General features: G+C 43.8%; 1 pseudogene; it reads left to right on the top strand.

Moving 5' to 3' along the window:
* Positions 1-18811, top strand: part of LOC116101192 — a 97857-nt pseudogene that overhangs the window by 78047 nt on the left and 999 nt on the right.

The raw sequence follows: 18811 nt of genomic DNA, 5'->3' as shown, positions 1-18811 counted from the left end.
AAAAAAAAAAAGAAAAGAAAAAAGAAAAAAAGAAAGAAAGAAAGAAAGAAAAGCTTGAGAAAATCTACCTACCTTTCTTCTGATAGGGAAAAGTCTGTATTGCATAAGGAGATAAATCAGTTCTTAGTTGCTGTGTGAAAAGCATACACAGAGTGGAATCAAAATAAATCCATGCTGAATAGAAACCGGTCCAGCGTCCACCAAAGGGATCTAAATAGAAACCCAGCGGCAGATGGGCTTCCAGGATAGATTAATGTGCACCTGAGATAGGTTCTAGGTGAGAGCAAAAAAAAAAAGGCGATTGAATAAACTCAGAGACTGCATGCCTGTGGCCCGACTCTAGCTTGAAAGAACAAGTGTGACTTCCAGGTGGACTCTCAGCTTCCGGGATTCCTGTGGGATCGTTAGAGCACCGGCAGAGCGCAAATGCCGACAGGCAGGGCTACTCCAGGGCTACTAAAACTGGAATCACAGATGAAGGATTAAAGAAAGTTCCTCCTGTAGAAACTGGGCATGGTAGTTGCACCCCTAGAATCCCAGTCTTCAGGAAGCTGAAGCAGGAGGAGCAAGAGTTTCCCGCCAGCCTGAGCCTCAGAAAGCAACAGAACAGAAGAGCCAGGCATGGTAAGCATGCCTTTAATTGCAGCTCTCAGATGCTCAGGAGGGCCTGATCTATAAACAGTGCGTTTCAGAACAGCCAGGGCTACTTAGAGAGACCTTGCTTCAAAACAAACAAACAAAACAAACAGAAGAAAACTAGAACTGGGGAAATGGCTCAATGCCACCAAGCTTGAAAGCCCGAGTTAGTTTCATGATCCACCTGACAGAAGGAGAGAGAAAGCTCTCTGAAGTTGTCCTCTGACCTCTCTTTGGCACATGCACTGTGGCACACAATAAATAGTGACCGCTCTAATTTAACACTACACATTAGTCAAACCGCTGTCCTCTGCTGCCATCTAGAGGAAACGAGCAGGAATGTGAACATTGCTTAAAGCAACAGATTAAATTGGTTAGTTTTTTTAGCTTGTTGGGACAGGGTCTCTTATGCATTCCAGGCCAGACCAGAATTCACTGTAACTCAAACTGGCCTTGAACTTCAGCCTTCCTGCCTCAGCCTCCAGAGGATAGAATTACAAGTATGTGGGAGGCAGAGACAGGCGGATTTCTTTGTTCGAGGCCAGCCTGGTCTACAGAGTGAGTTCCAGGACAGCCAGGGCTACACAGAGAAACCCTGTCTCGGGGAAAAAAAAAAAAAAAAAAAGAATTACAAGTATGTACCACTATCTCCAGCTCATAATTGGTTATTTTAAAGGTCTTGAGTTGTTCCTTAAGAGTAATAAAACCGTGGGGCTGGAGAAATAGTTCCATGGTTAAGAGCACTGGCTGCTCTTCCAGAGAATTCAGGTTCAATTCCCAGAACCTACATTGCAACATTGTATCTGTAACTCCAGTTCCAGGGGATCCAACACTCTGACTCACTCATATATGCAGGCAAAACACCAACACACTTAAATAATAGATAGATGATAGATAGATAGATAGATAGATAGATAGATAGATAGATAGATAGATAGACAAATTAACAATTTTTAAGGATTACTAAAACCCTTCATTTACATATAGTACTAGCAAAACATGCTTCTATAAGGAAGTTGAGTAATTTTCACTGAAAGCTGGATTAGGGGAAAACTATCATATAACACTATTTGATATATAATTTCTAAAATTACCACAGTAAGGCTGGATGTGTCTCAGCACTTAGGAGGAAGAGGCAGGTGATCTCTGGGAGTTTGAGGCCAGCCTTGTCTACATAGCCATTTCCAAGCTAGCCAAGGCTATATTTGAGAGAACCTGTCTCAACAAAACAAAAGCAATACATAAATAAATGGGCACAATAAAAGGGGTAGACTATTCTCTAACACTTAAAAGTACTGATGGCCAATTGCATAGAGTATGGGGCCCATTTCCTATTGGGCACACAAACCCTGCTGGTCACAAAATATATTGTCTTTTTCTGTTGAAGCCATTAACCAAAGTTACAGGAGTTGACTAGCAAAATGCCCTACCTAAACATTTAATCATAAGCTTACGTATGTCTCTGAAAGTGTCAACTGAGTTGCTAAGAAAGATGGCTTTGAGTAAAAATGGTTAACTGTCATCGACTGACAACTAGGTTCTGCCACAGCTAGTAGCTTTTGTTCATCTGTTGTGTGGGAGGTTGTTTGGTTATGTATTTGCAGGGCCGGGACTTGAACCCACAGTCTTGCACAAGCTCAGCAAGCTCACCACCCCTGAGCCACATTTGTCATCAGATATTTAGTTTGTGTTTCCTGAATTTGGAACTTTTTTCATGGGCCCATCCCTTACCTCTGAGGCTCTAGTGACTAGATCTAGGAAATGGTTGTGGGAGTCTCCAGTGAGGAATAGAGCTTTGAAATCAGAGCTGGCCTCAGAAAGACCCAGTAGGGGTTGTTTGGTTTGGTTTTTGAGACAGGGTCTCATTATGTAGCCCTGATTGGACTGAAATTCACCATGTAGACTCGCACTTAGGTAAAAGAAGGGGGTGGACTTTTATCTCAGGTTAGTTCATTTCTAAACCCTATGTTGGGTGCCAATTTGTTGCTGGAATTTCCAACCCCCCAAAAAAAAGCCCATATAAAAACCACACAATCCAGTTATTATAATTATAAGCTATACATGTACATTGGGCAGATCTAACATTATACTAACTTATTCTGGAGCTATGAGACTCCTTGCTACTTGTGGTTTCTTCTAGTCCACCATGGCTTCCTCCTCCTCTTCTTCAGTCCTCTCTCCTTCCCCCTCATCCTCTTCTGCCTCTCTACTTGCCCCTACTCTCAAACCTCCAGTCTCACCTTTCCCCTCCACTGCCTTTATGGACCAGTTAAAATGGGGAGAAGGCTCATATGAGATCATCTGAGTGCATGACGGACTGCTCTGCATGGCAGGAAGGGGGGATGGGAGGTGGAAAGAGCCCCCCTTGAGGAAGCAGAATTAACACCAGAATACAAACAGCATCAGGCCAACCCATAACACAGGCTGGCCTGGAACTCACAAAGATCAGCTTGCCTCTGTCTCCCCAGTGCTGGGAATAAAGGTGTACATGGCCATGCCTGGCCCAGTGGAGTTTTTACCTGCTTTCTTGAATCCTCTGAATGACCTACAACAAAGAAGTTTGCTTCCAGGAATTCAGGAAGGAGTTGGCCCTGCTGTGAGCTGATCCCTGTCCTAGGTCTTTCTGCTCTGGTCATCTCTGAGCTAGCATGTGCTTTTTTTTTTTTTCAATTTTTTGAGACAGGGTTTCTCTGTATAGCCCTGGCTGTCCTGGAATGCACTCTGTAGACAAGGCTGGCCTCGAACTCAGAAATCCACCTGCCTCTGCCTCCCAAGTGCTGGGATTAAAGGCATGCGCCACCATTGCCCGGCTTTAGCATGTGCATTTATTTATTTAATTTATTTATGGAAGCTGGGGCTCTGTCACTAAACCCCTTGCCCAGCCCTCGATGGAGTTCTTATTTTGAGAGCCTTGAACTTGTGATCCCCCTATCTTAACCTCCAGATTAGCTGGGATTATAGATCTGGGTCTTCAGGCTCCAGGTCCTATGAGTTTAAAGAAGCCTAAAGTCACTATTGTTGGACGCTGTGCCCAAAAGTGACTTTTACCCCCACTCTCTTTTCAGCAGTATATTCATTTTCTTGTGTCTCTGCAGCATTTAGAAGAATGTTGAATTCTAGGTAATGTATTGGTGGATAGGTGTGAGAAGAGAAAGACAAAGGAGAAATAAATGCATTATTCATATATATGTGTGTGTATATTCATAACATATATATTATATTACATTACATGTTTTATTATAATATATAAAAAATAAACATATTTCTAATATTGTATTATATATTATAATTTTATATACGTATACATAATGGGCTTTTGAGCCAGGGTTCCTTTGTGTAGCCCTGTGTAGTAGTCCTGAACTCACTTTGAAGAGCAGGCTGGCCTCACTCACACTCATGATCCTCCTGCTTAAGCCTACTGAGTGCTGGGAACACAGGCCTGTGACACCCTGTAATGCTGGCTGGGAACACAGCAGGAAGTCTGGGAGGCCAACCTTGCCAGAAGAACTGGATCCCTAGAAGTGTGCATCATTTCTCATCCCTCTCTTTCTCTCTGCTTCCTGTTTGCTGTGCAGTAACAGTCCCTGCCACATACCCTGATGCCATGCCGTGATCCTCTGCCCAGCATTGATAGTGCCGAAGACTACGAAGAACTCTCTGAAACCTGAATTGGAAACTTATGGGTTTTTTTTTTGGAAAGCCAGTTGTGTTGGATAGTGTTTCTCTAGGGCAGACACGGGAAGGAGTTTTTTGCTGAAGCAGACACAGGTGAAAGGATGTTTTGCTAAAGCAAGCAAGTGAAAAGATTTGTGATGAAGGCTTCTTTGCTAAGGACACATGTGTATTGATTCACCTTACATTTTGTAACTCAGCTGTTTGTTGTGACTCCATAGAGAGAAATGCACCAAAAACAAACAAACAAACAAAAAAAAAAAAAACTCCTGGTGGGGCTGGAGAGATGGCTCAGCAGTTAAGAGCGCTGACTGCTCTTCCGGAGGTCCTGAGTTCAATTTCCAGCAATCACATGGTGTATTACAACCATCTGTAATGGGATCTGATGCCCTCTTCTGGTGTGTCTGAATTCAGCTGCAGTATACTCATATTAATAAAAAATAAATAAATCTTTAAAAACAGAAACAAAACAAAACAAAACTCCTGGTGATGTTCTGACAGCTCCTTACTGCTTCCTCAGACTCAGACTGATTGGCAGAGTGATGTCAGCTGATACAGACCCATGTGCAGAGGCTAAACCCATGAAGGACATGTGATGTTTGGAGGGAGTATAAAGAGGACTCAACCGATTGTGAAAGAGGCTTGCTTACATAGCTGCTTTGCAGTGCTTCTTGGTCTCAAGTCTTTGTTGATCTTCGCTTTGCTGAGAGAGGCACAGCAGAGAACTCTTGGTCTCTCCTGCTTACTCCTGCTGATTCAGCTGAGGCCTGGCTGTTTCTGCTAGGTCCTACCACCGCTGCTGATCCTGGTCTGCTATCCTGACTCTACTGAACTGGACTGCTGGCATATTCATGAAGTATTTGTGAGCAGATTGAGCTACTGCTGCTGAATCCTGTGAACTGAACTGCTGATTTCCTGACGTCACAGATTGGATTTGCTCCGAAGAACAATTTCTAAACAGGTCCACTTCCCCCATATCCTAATAACCTTTCTTTTCCACTACCTCTGGTGGGTGGTTGGATAGAAGGGAGGTTAAAGCATTTAAGAACCCATATTAAAAGTAGGTTTTGAAAAATCTAAAGCTACAAAAACCATATGCCAAAACAAATCATTTCACTTCTGTCTCCTCAGATATTCTTCTGTTAGACAAGAAAAGATGACAGTCAGATTCAGGTGTAGGGCCTGTGCCCGAGCCTCCTCTGCCCTGCTCTCGAGTGTGCCTCCAAGGATTGCAAGCCCTCTGGAGCCTGTCCACTGCATTTGACCTTTTAGATCTGAGAATGTTGGCAAACATTCTTTTCAAAGGTTTCTGCCACAACCATTTCATATGCCACTGCAGTATGAAGGCAGCCCAGGTTGGATGTGAATGGATGAACATGGCCATTTGAATATCCCCACACAAACTCACTTGGGCACTCTCCTGCAATCCCAGGACTTGGGGGATAGGAATAAAGAGTTCCATCTCCTATAGAGCATATGAACTGGATGTATAGAGCTCAAGGGGAGCCTGGAAGCTGGGTGTGGAAATAAACGCCTTCAGTCCTGACACTTGGAAAGCAAAGGCAGGTAGATCTCTGTGAGTTATAGAGCCAGCCTGGTCTACATAGTGAGTGCCAGGGCAACATAGAGACCCTGTCTCAAGAAAAAAAAAAAAAAACATCCAAACAGAAAAGGAGAGAGGGCTCAGCAGCTAAGAGGAAGTGGTGGCGCACACCTTTAATCCCAGCACTTGGGAGGCAGAGACAGGCAGATTTCTGAGTTCGAGGCCAGCCTGGTCTACAAAGTGGGTTCCAGGACAGCCAGGGCTACACAGAGAAACCCTGTCTCAAAAAAACAAACAAAAAATAAACAAAAACAAAAAAAACAAAAAATAGGGTTGTTGATATGGTTCACAGGGTAAAGGCCCTTGGGTTTGATCCCTGGAATCCACACAGTGGAAGAAGAGAATCTACCTCTGCTACTTGTGCTCAGACCACCCCATGCAGTCTGAAGCATGAGCACACACACACACACCATAAAATAAAATTAAACATAAAAAATAAAAGTGAAAAATATAATCCCCATTGTGAATTAGTAAGAGATCAGGCCAGAAGCCAAGCATGATGGAAGGAGGATACACCATGGTGGAGTACAACTTTAATCCCAGCATTCAGGGCACAGAAGCAGAAGAATCTCTTTGAGTTCAAGGCCAGACTGGCTCAAGGATAGCCTGGGCTACAAAGCTGAATGGTCTCAAAACAAAACAAAAACCAAAGTGAGAGCCAAGCAGGACTTTTAAACAGTGGTTAGATGAGGAAGGCCCTGCCCCCGAAGCACATTAGTGTAGGTGTGTCCTACAGGCTCAGGGGTTATGTCCACAGTGGACCTGCTAAGAAAGCCAGTGGGGCTCTGCCTCGTGCCTGCACCTGCTCTCCATGCGGTGCCCTCTGCCACGTCACAGCCCAGCAGGAAGGCCTTTCCTACATGCAAATGCCCATCAATGCCCTGTTAGACTTTTCACACTTCAGAAACGTGAGTTAAATAAACCTTTAGTTGTTTAAGACATGCCGTATTCGGTTACTATAACAGAGTTAGACTTTTGGCTGCTCTCAGGGAGATGGTATTTTTTTCCTCCTGTGGGGTTTGCTGTTCTCTTCCCTCCCTGTAATAAACATACATGGATCTGTAGGGGAGGGTGTGAGGACAAAGCCCTGCTTCCAGAGTGAGTTTCTCGGTGAGCTCAGACAGCGCATGGCAATTTACCAGTATAGTGTTTGCTGCACCAGAGTTTGCTGACACATATGCTATATATATGTTTACATATGTGTGTGTATGTTTAAAGTTTGTACATGGGTGTTTTGCCTATGTGTATGGCTGTACAACACATATATTATATGCCCGGTGCCTGTGGAGATCAGAAGAGGGTTATTGGATAGCCTGGAACTAGACTTACATTTATAGATAATTGTGAGCCACCATGTGAGTACTGTGAAATGAACACCAGTTTTTCTGGAAAATCAGCCAGTACTCTTATCCCCTAAGTCATCTCTTCAACCCCCTATTTACTTTGTTTTTGTCTGTTTGTTTGAGTGTTTTTTTTTTAAGCAGGGTATCATTGTATTGTTTAGACCAGCCTTAAACCATAGTCCTCCCAACTTCTACATCCAGCCTGCTGACCTCTGTTCTAGCTCATGCCTGTCCAGTAAAAGCCAAAGGAAGCGTAGAATTCCATGCCTAAGGTGCCAACTGGTTTCTAAACTATATGAGCCTCACCCATGTCTTTTATCCTGAGAGATACAACGTTGTCACTGCACTATGCCTTTCTCTAGGGTTTTGTGTGGCCAAGAGATGGCTGCTTTGAGAACAGATTTAGTAGCTAGAGTGTTTGTGACTGTGGGAAGAGAACAAAGCTCGGCCTGGTGGTCTCCCTTCAACTCACTAGGCTCTGAAGTAGAACTCAAAGGATCTAAGAAGTCTGCCTTTGAACCCAGCTTTCTAGAACAATTTGAAGTACAGTTAACACAAGTGAAAGGGATATAACATACTTATCAACAGATTGCTTTTTTATGGCTCCTTTGCCTACATGTATGTGTACATGCCTGTGTGTGTGCATGCCTGGTGTCCTAGGAGGCCAGAAGAGAGCACTGGAGCTGCTGGAACTGGAGTTACAGAAGTTGTGAGTCGCTATGTGGGTGCTGGGAATCAAAACTGGATCCTCTGGAAGAGCAGCCAGTGCTTTTAACGGCTGAGCCATCAACTCTCCAGTCCGTATACAGTCAGACATAGTGCGTGGTCTCCATTTGTACTTTACCCCTGCTGCATAACACGGGGACTGCCTGTGTCACACTGTGAACACTGAGACGAGATACCATCATGCTGTACTTGTTCACACAGGTGTTCCAGGACACAAGAGTCTGCAAGCGGCCTCCTATCGGCATCACCCCCTGAGGATCAGAGCAGAATCTGGCAATGCCTCCACCCTTCTCCTTGCTTGTCCTGTCCACTCAGCTTGGTACCAAGATCCAGTCTTAGTGCTGTGCCTCTAAAGAACAGAACAGAAAAGTCCCCCAAACTTTTAGTGGTTCTTCAGTCCTTCTGCATTCTCTCTCTAGAATATCTTTTCTTTATAACTTATCTAAATTGTTTGGACATGGGGATTTTGTGGCTAGGGAGACAGGTCATAGGCATACGATTCTTTCAGAGGACTTGAGTCCAGTGCCTTGCACCCATGTCAGGTAGTTCACAACCGCCCCTAACTCCAACTCCAGGGCCTCCAGTGCCCTCTTCTGGCTACCTAGGGAACTGAACTCAAGTACACAACTCCCTCAAAACACATATAGAGACAGAAACAGAGACAGAGACATACAAATGCCTGACAAATACAGAGGTGGAGGCTCGCAGCCAACCACTGGACTGAGCACAGAGTCCCCAGTGGAGGAGCTAGTGAAAGGACCCAAGGAGCTGAAGGGGTTTGCAGCCCCATAGGAGGAACAACAATATGAACTAACCAGTACTCCCAGAGCTCCTGGGGACTAAACCACTAACCAAAGAGTGCATGTGGTGAGACTCATGGCTCCATAGGCAGCAGAGGGTGGCCTTGTTGGTCATCAATGGAAGGAGAGGCCCTCGGTCCTGTGAAGGCTCTATGCCCCAGTGTAGGGGAATACCAGGGCCAGGAAGTGGGAGTGAGTTGGTGAGCAGGGGGAAGGGGGAGGGGATAGAGGCTTTTCAGGTGGGAAACAAGGAAAGGAGATAGATAACATTTGAAATGTAAATAAAGAAAATATCTAGTAAAAATGGGAAAAAAACATTGCAGATTTCTTGGTGTCTCTCATTTATTGAACATAGCTACTGTTGAGGTCTGGGAATCCCTACAGAAACCACTCTGACACTGATCTCAGTTAAACAGGGCTGATTTATTGAATGCATACCTCAAGACTGACCAATCAGGGAGTCAGTTCAGACTCAAGAGCCAAACTGTGACTCCCAACCAGAATAGCACAGGGTTTTTAAGCCTAAAATCCATAAACATTTGCCAAATTATCCCACCAATCAGGATTTAGGGATAGGAAACTTCCTTAGGAACATGTCTTTGTTGTATTCTTATCCTGTTCCCATTGGTTGGGGTATTTAATTGTGGTGGGGGACGGCCTTGCCTAACACTCATGTCTTAACTTGCCAACCAGGATTCAGTTACCCATGTATATGACTCACTCTGACAAGTAGGATGTTAATTCCCGGGGAGGTCTCCAAAACTTAAAAACTTTACTTGACCCCTTACTCAAAATGGAAGTTTTATTCCAAATGGCTTCTCCCCCCAACCCCCGCCCCCTGCTCATTTTGGGCCCTGCTCACTCCGGGCCCATAGGTTTTGTATTTTGGGTTTTTTTGTTTGTTTGTTTTGTTTTGTTTTCTGTTGGCTTTTTTATTTGTTTCTCATTACAGATGGTTGTGAGCCACCATGTGGTTGCTGGAATTTGAACTCATGACCTCTGGAAGAGCAGTCAGTGTTTTTAACTGCTGAGCTATCTCACCAGCCCCAAATGGCTTCTTATATTGGTACAGATGACTTTCTTGTGTTGGGGTGCCAGGGGCAGCTTATAAAGGCAAAAACCCTGAAAGTTTATACACAGGTACAGGAAATGCTGCCAGGTGGTTGGTTTGGACCCAAGCTTATTGTAGCAAACTATAGAAAGCAGTTCTAACTGACCTCTATTGTGACTGGTTTCCAAGAACACTACAGCACAGAACATAACAGAATATGCAATCAACTTAGGCATGAGAAAGTTTCTTTATTACAGCATAAGCTGGCTGGCTAAACAGGCAGCAGTCCCCCAGGCCTGAACAGCCTCCATCACTGTCACTATCCCCACCAACACAGTTACCCCTGCATCTGTTATCTGATCAGTATAGGACTTTAAAATACAGTCCCCTTACCCGGAACATAGATGGAGAATTTATAGCAGGTTGCCATCATACCCACATATGCTTAGTGACAACACATTCCAAACTTCCAGGAAACCAAATAATATCACTATGGTACCAACATCATTTTTTTTATTTAAAAGATTTATTTTGAATTATGTGCATTATGTAGGTTTGTGTGGGATTAGTATTCATGTGCATGCAATTGCTCACAGTGGCCGAAAGAGGACATCAAATCCCCTAGAACAGAAGTTTCAGGCTATTCTAGGCCCCCCGTGATGAGTGCTGGCTGCTGAACTCTGCAAGACTACAGTGGGCACTCTACTGCTGAATCATCTCTCTAGCTAAAAACATTGTGGGCTTTTCGTTTTGCTTTGTTTTTTAAAGATTTATTTGTTTTATATATACAATGTTCTACCTGCATGTATGCCTGCACACCAGAAGAGGGCACCAGATATCATTACAGATGGTTATGAACCACCAGGTGGGTGCTGGGAATTGAACTCAGGACCTCTGCCTCTGCCTTCCCAGTGCTGGGATCAAAGGCGTGCACCACCACCATCTAGCTATTGATTACTCTTCTAACAAAAAAACTGTCATAAAAAAGAGTTGAGGGGGCTGGAGAGATGACTCTAGTCATTAAGAGCACCTACTACTCTTGCAGAGGACCAAACATGGATCCTCTGGAAGAGTCAGTAATAACTCCAGTTGCAACCCAGTTAGTGTTAAGACTACTTGTAAAATGCTTGTACAAGAACATGGTTAATAGCAACCTTGATCTCACAGCATGCAAGCTTTCCTTTGGGCTGTGATGACTACTGGTGTTTGACGTTCATTTCCTTTGACAAGTCATAACATCTAACTTTAGGTGTGGCCTCGACTGTAAGGGATGCTCGGGTGCTAGTATATTTTTGGTAAGAGGGGGTTGGAAGGAAATTTACCTTGGACCAGTGTACTGAATGAAGAGTAGCCTCTTTGTCAACGCAAGCAGCCATTAGCTAACCCCCTGGAGCCCACAGCATAGAAAGGCAAGTGCGACAGTTTGCATGTTAAGCATCTCACAAGAGGTCCAAGTAGTGAAGGCTAGCCCCCCCAAGGAGCCACTTTTGAGAACTAGTAGAGTCTGTAGGAGGTGAGACCTCATGGGAAGGTTTTTTAGGTCACTGGAAACATGCGCTTCAAAAGCATGGTGGAACCCTGTCCCCATCTTCTTCCTTTTATTCTTGCTTGGTATTGCTCCACCCCACCACACACACACACACACACACACACTTGTACCTAGATGAGCTACCTTGCCAGGCCTGAGCAAAGGAGCCACTCAGTCATGAACTCTGTTCTCTGAACCCATGAGGCAAATCATAAGTTGACTTCCTTGGTATTTCATGTGACATTCGTGTTGTGCTTTGGGGATTCTTCTTTGTCTTTCTTTTTTTTTTTTTTTTTAATCAGTGACTAGTAGTTATATAAAAGAATACATTTGGCTATGACATTTTCTCCTACATATACATGGAGGTATACATTTTGTTTTTTCTTTGATACAAGGTCTCATTTTGTAGCTAGGCTGGCCCTGAATTTGAGAGCCTTCTCCCTCAGCTTCCTCCAGGGCTTGGTTTACAGGCATGACATATGTTGTGTGACATTTTCCTCAGGAGGCAGGGATAGACTCATAGAGTCTTAAGAGGTAAAGAAAAGGTCATGTCTGGGAAGGCCAACATTTGGAAGATTAAAGTCCCTCTCCAGCCTTAGAAAAGGAGTGAACACTGAGGCGGGGACAGGGCAGGAGTGGGGGTGGGGTGGAGAGGCGGTGACAGCTGAGCTTCAGAGGCTACTGAGGACTGTTGCCTGTGGGTTGCTGGGTAGGCAACCAGTGTTGAGGTGAGCTTTTCTGAGTCATCCATGCTGCTGTTGATAACCCTAATAACAACTTGAAAGTTCATCAACTTAGACTTTGGTGTAACCATTACATTGATCTGCTGTGACTTCCATTTTGGGGGTAAGTAGATGTGTGTGTTGTCTCCCCCTAGGAAAAAGTCTCTCACTAGCACCTCATATTCTCTCTCCTCTCTCTATCCTCCCAATCGTCTCCACTTACCCTATCCCCAAATCAGGATAAGGCATCTTCTCCCTCCTGTCTTCTCAGAACAGACCTGTCCTAATTAGTTTAACTGACGACTTGACACAGTCTAGATAGAGTCTTCTCAAAGGAAAGCCTCAGTTGAGAAGAATTGCCTACACAGATTCACCTATGAATATATCTGCAGGGGGCTGATTATTAATGGATGCAGGAGTGACCAACCCATTGTGGGCAGCACCATACCTAGGAAGGTGGTCCTGTGTACGAAAGGTAGCTAAGCATGAACCTGAGAATAAATCAGCACAAAGCACTTCTTCCCAGTTGCTTCCAGGCTCCTGCCCTGACTTGCCTCAATGATGGATTGTAATCTGAAATTAAAGCCAAATAAACCCTTTCCTTCTCTGGTACTTTCAGTCAGAGCATTTTTTTTTTTATCACAGAAACTAGAACAATATTCAACCCCATCCTCACTCCCCCACTTTGACATCCTGAGGCCTGCAGCTTCAGGATAAATTATACCACATGCTTTACTGGCTCTCCAGCTTTACAGACAGCAGATGGTGAGATCCCCTGACCTCTATAATCGCGTGAGCCAATTCCTAACTAAACCTCTTCTTATGAATCTATATATATCCTATTGATGTATTTCTCTGGAGGGCTATCACTAATACACACATGTGCTCTGGACATCCCTGTCCAGACAGCAGTGGTGTGCTAGAGAAGAGCTCCCTCTCTGGGAACTGTGCCTTAGGCATGAGGACCTCCTTAAACCATGTGTACATGGTGCTTGGTTTCACACTCTTCCTGCCCTCGTCCCTTGCTGAGGAAGCATGAAGACACAAGAGCAAATACAGATCCTTCCCAGGTCAAATGTGCCCTGGCTTCTGACATTTCATAACAGAGGACTTGGCTGTCCACATTCCTCTGCACTGAGCTCTCACTAGATCCAGAAACCCCAGTATTCTAAAGTGCCACATGGCTGTCATCCGATTTTCCTTGCTATCACTTTCAGCCAGCACTGCAATAGCCTAACGTGTTACCCCTTGAAAATATTGATATAGGACTGTAATCCAGTGCTCAGGAGGCTGAGGCAGGGGCATCTGGGGTTCCAAAGGCATCCTGGACTACATGCTGATATCTGGTCTCAAAAAATAAGAACAGGAGAATGGGCATGGAGCCAGAGGCAAGTGGATCTCTGTGAGTTTAAGGCCAGCCAGGGCTACATAGAGAAACTCTGACTTAAGAGAAACAAAAACAAAAAATCCATAAGAGAAAAACAAATGAACAAAGAGACAAGAGCAAAGGGCTGGAAAGATGGCTCAGCAGTTAAGAGCACTGACTGCAGTGCGAAAGTTCAGTTCCTAACACAAACATTAGGCACCTCAAAACCTCCTGTAACTGCAGCTCCAGGGAACCAAATGTCTTCCTCTGACCCCCACATACATGCACACAAGTGGCATCCATTAATACAGATACACATACACATAAATAAAAGAACAGTGATAATGTAAAAAAAAAAAAAAAAAGTGGTGATACAAATTTGTCATTTGGAGTTTCACGAGTGAAGTTCTCCATTGAATGAAGCATACCACACAGAGCCCCCAATGAGTTAATTATGATCTTATTCTCAGATATGTTGCAATATGGTCACCAGATTTGGACAAAGAGAAGTAGAGTTGGGTTCCCAGCAGCACCCATGTCAGGCAGCTCACATCCTGTAATTCTGGCATCAGGAGATCCAGCGCCCTCTCCTGGCCTCTTTGGGTACCTGTACCCAAATATGCACATGCACATAAATAGAAGTAAATCTTGAAAAGGAAAAGGAGCTGGTGAGATAAGCATAGCATGTACATTATCTAGACAACGACAAGGACACCAGCAAGAGTTAAGCTCGCTTGCCTCCCTTGGGAAGGCAGCTGGGAAGAGGCCAGGAATGGTTACCATGCATTACAGTTGTTTCTGCATGATGTGACGGTTTAATCTCATGCATTTATCAGCTGTATTTCAATCTGAAAAAAAAAATTTTTTTTTTCAAAGAGAAATGACTGAGAGGTTTTCCTTCTTTCCTTGTGTAGCATTGTTTCATTCTGGAATCTTCCAATTAAGCTTTTGGCTAAACACATAAATATGATAATGATAATTATTCAGGAATTGAGAGGTTTGCAAAAACACTGTGTGCCATTAGAGTAATCAAGCCAAGCTCTCACACATCTTGGCTTTTTAGGATAATTACACCACACTGGAGGCCCAGATGGGGTGAATGAGAAAGCCATGGGTGTCTGCCACATAGGAACAAGAAAACACCACACACAACTACTCAACTGGCAATTGAAATTTGCAGTTAACATTGCACACAAGAAAGGAATTGAAATGCTTGGATTGGAGGCAAAGCATTTATTTTCAAAAACCAAACATAGAACAGTAGTAAGAAATAATCCTCACAACTTACTTTGATTCTGTGAGTTAAAACACAATCTTTAAAGCTGGACTAGTTCCTTTTACATAGTCTATTTTTTAAAGGGCTTAAAAAATTTTTATGATGTATTTTACATATTTGAGTGTTTTGCCTGCATGTATGTCTGTGCACCACCTGCCTGCCTGGTGCCCTCTGAGTTGTGGAATGCTGTTAGCCATCACATGGGTGCTGTGAACTGAAGCTGGGTCCTCTGCAAAAACAAGTGCTCTTAACTACTGGGCCACCCACCCACCCAAACTTTATTTTTTCATTTTAGGTAGTCTCACTGTATAGCCCAGGCTAGGACAGGCCTCAGATTTTTCTGCCTCCAAAAGCAGATTACAGATGCGCATCCCCACCTGCTACCACTACCCTCTCAGTTCAACTCCCAATTAGACCTAAGCAATCAACTTCTGTTGCATAACGATTTCCTTTGTGGAAGAGAGGGGGCTCAGAGCATTCCCAAAACTAAGCACACATTAATCTCAGGAAGCTCCTGAATTTTACATGTCTCAGGAAGCTCAGAAAGCAAGGAGATTCACAAGGCCTTTCCTCAAGGTTCTATTACAGCCAGTAATTGTTGAAGGGAGTGTCTTCTGAGTGGCTGCTTGCAGCTCAGGTAGGGAGCACCAGGGATGCCTTTGCTACCTTTGATCACCTGTGCTCCTGTAAGTAAGCCAAATGGACCCATTTGTTCATGAGCTACCTTTGTTTGTGGATAACACTCTGCCTGGCAGGATTAGGCTTTTGTTCATCTCTCCCAGGAAAAGCCACACAACCACTCTCACTCTATTGATTAGGAAAGGAATAGGCTTGTCCTCTCTGGTAAAAATATTGACTCCAGTCACTTTAGTTCTTTTAAATAATGTATCTAGCATACGTTGTAAAGGAAGAAACTAATTTACATGATTGCAATATTAGAATTAACAATGACTTTACATGTACTTATTATGTGTTAATGAACTGGAGCATTAGACAACATAGGCAAAAAGATGTAGGTTTTCAAGAAGAAAAGAAAATCAATTTTGTTTTTTTTGTTTTGTTTTGTTTTCTTGAAACAGCAGGGTTTCACTTTGTAGTTCAGGCCTGGAACTCACAATTCTCCTATCTCCCAAATGCTGGAACTACCAGTGTGGTATATACCTGGCTAAATTTAAAGATTTATTTATTTCATGTATGTGAGTACACTGTCACTCTCTTCAGACACACCAGAAGAGGGCATCTGATCCCATTACAGGTGGTTGTGAGCCACCACGTGGTTGCTGGGAATTGAACTCAGGATCTCGGGAAAAGCAGTCAGTGCTCTTAACCACTGAGCCATCTCTCCAGCCCCTGGCTAAATTTAAATAACCTAACTGCATATTCTAAAACTGAAAAAGACTGTACTTACCAGATGAATAGCTGGTTAAGATAAGTAGAAGAAAGGCCTGGAGAGATGGTTCAACAGTGAAGGCTGCTCTTCCAGAGGACTTGGCTCAGTTCTCAACAACCACATGGTGGGTCATAACAGTCTATAAATCCAGTCTTAGGGGACCTAACAGCCCCCTCTGGCATTCACAGGCACTGCACATACTTCATACATAACATATATCTGTACATAAATACATACATACATGCCAAACACCCATTTAAATAAAGGAAAATTCTTTTTTAAAAGATCAGTACAAGAAAGACTAATTGAAATCCAGAATTTGGAAATCAGCTCAGTGATACTTATCTAGCATGCACAAATAAGACTGCAGGTTCAATGCCTAGCACCACGACACACACACACACACACATACACACATACACGCACACACACACATACACGCACACATCAATTTAAAAAAGTGTGGACTTTATATTTAAAAATAATATTATATAATTATAGCTTAGTGGGGGTGGTGCCAAATGACTTTTCTTGGTATTCAGGAGGCAGAGACACATGGATCCCTTTCAGTTCCAGCCTGGGCTACACAGCAAATTCCAGGACAGTTAGAGCTATAAAGAGAGACTCTGTTTCAAAACAACAAAAAAAGATTTTTCGTGTTTCCTGGTTAGGGTTACTATTGCTGCGATAAAACACCATGACCAAAAAGCAACTTGGGGAGGTCAGAATTTATTTCACTTCCATGTCTAGGTAACAATCCATCACTGAAGGAAGTCAGGACTGGAACCTGGAGGTATACGCTGATGCAGAGGCCATGGAAGGGAGCGCTTTTCTCTCCCATGGATTGCTTAGCCTGCTTTCTTATAGAACTTAGGACAACCCAGAGATGGCTCCACACACAATGGGCTGGGTCTTCCCCCAACAATTAGTAATTAAGATCATATGGAAGCATTTTCTCTATTGATGTTCCCTCCTTTCTATAGCCTGTATCAAGCTAACATAAAACTAGTCAGCACAGTGTGTATGCATGCTACCTCCCTTCCCAAATATTTAAAGCAATGATTCTTTAAAAACAAAACAAAACAAAACATTTATTTTATGTGAGTACACTGTTGCTCTCTTCAGAGAAGCCAAAAGAGGGCATCCGATCCGGTTACAGATGGTTGTGAGCCACCATCTGTAATTGTTGGGAATTGAACTCATGACCTCTGGAAGAGCAATCAGTGCTCTTAACTGCTCAGCCATCCATCCCCTAAATATTTATTAAGACAAAAGCTCCCTTCGTCCCATTCTTGGCAGGCAAAGGCAGGCAGAGCTCTGTGAGTCCAAGGCCTATGTGGTCTACAGCTCTAGGCCAGAGCAAAATAGAGTGAGACCTAGCCTTGAAACAAGCAATCAGCAACAAAAAGTTCTGTTTGTCAGCTGCCAAGTTGGCTGTAATGGGTAAAAGCTGCCTGCTGCCAAGCTTGATGACTTGAGTTTGATTCCCAGGATCCACTTGGTGAAGAACAGAACTGATTTCTTCCAACAAGTTGTCCTCTTACCTCTACCTGGGTGCTATGGCACCTATGCGTATCCACATAAGCATACACACACAAACACTTGAAAAGTTTATTGCCCCAGTGGGGATTAAACTTTACATGAATTCCTGGGAGACACATTCAAACCATAGCAGACACACCTTGGGCCACTGTAGACCCCAGGAACCATGGATAAAGGCAGTTTATTGGGAGTAGATACAGTAATGGAGAAGTTATCAAATTGGCAATTAAATGTACTATGTAATTAGGACAGGGGTACAGCTCAGTAGTGGAGCACTTACCTAATATGCATGAGGCCCCTAGTTCCATCACCGGCTAACACCATGGAAGAAAAACCAACAGAGATGGCAGTGGTGTGATATATTATGTGTGTAGCCGGGAGATGTAAATTTGAGAGTTGGATATCATCAGTTTATAGAAACTGACAAGGAAAAGAATGTGTTCACTGTGGAAGCAAAAGAAGGTAACAATGGTCTGAGACCTACAAGGGGAAGGGGAGTCCACCGAGGTAATGACTTTATGCTGAAGCGGGGACCCCCATGAAGCCACTGTGCGCCAGTCACAGCACAGCTCATCCGTCTTCTCTCCTGCTTTCCTGCTTTCCCGGAACACCCAGATAATCACCATGCATTCGCTCAGCTCACCAGACATCCTACTTGCTGCCTGGGCTCTGCTCTTCTCCCAGTTGTTCACTCTTGTAGCAAATGTCTAAGGAACAGCTGTCCTGGGCCAGTTGCTACACTTGGCCCCAAGGACGATGCAAACAGTGACACAAACCAAAACCCTTCCTCAAAATACTTACATTCTAGCCAAGAAGGGAGACAAACACCTATGATTAAAGAGACATACTACGAGAAATAAATGCTATGGGGGGGATAGGGAGGGGGCAAGGCAAGAAGAGGGGTGTAAAGCGAGAACTACTGTAGTACTGTAAATAAATCACCTCTTTAGGGCGGCTATGAGCAGAGTAAAATGAACTGTGAAAGCTGTGTGAAGAAGGGATGCTTGGGAGAGTATGGAGCTGCGTAACAAAAAGCTAAGTCATGCATGCCTTCATACGCCAAACTAGGAAGTCTGGTTTTCACCTTTGTATATAACATGTTATCTGTGGAGAGTACTGAGTAGGACTGATGTTATCTTGATTTGGACAAGAGTCC

The sequence above is a fragment of the Mastomys coucha genome, unplaced genomic scaffold (genome assembly GCF_008632895.1).
Source record: "Mastomys coucha isolate ucsf_1 unplaced genomic scaffold, UCSF_Mcou_1 pScaffold21, whole genome shotgun sequence".
Classification (NCBI taxonomy): Eukaryota; Metazoa; Chordata; class Mammalia; order Rodentia; family Muridae; genus Mastomys; species Mastomys coucha.
The sequence above is the reverse complement of the archived record's forward strand: the minus strand, read 5'-3'. Positions and strand labels throughout refer to the sequence as shown.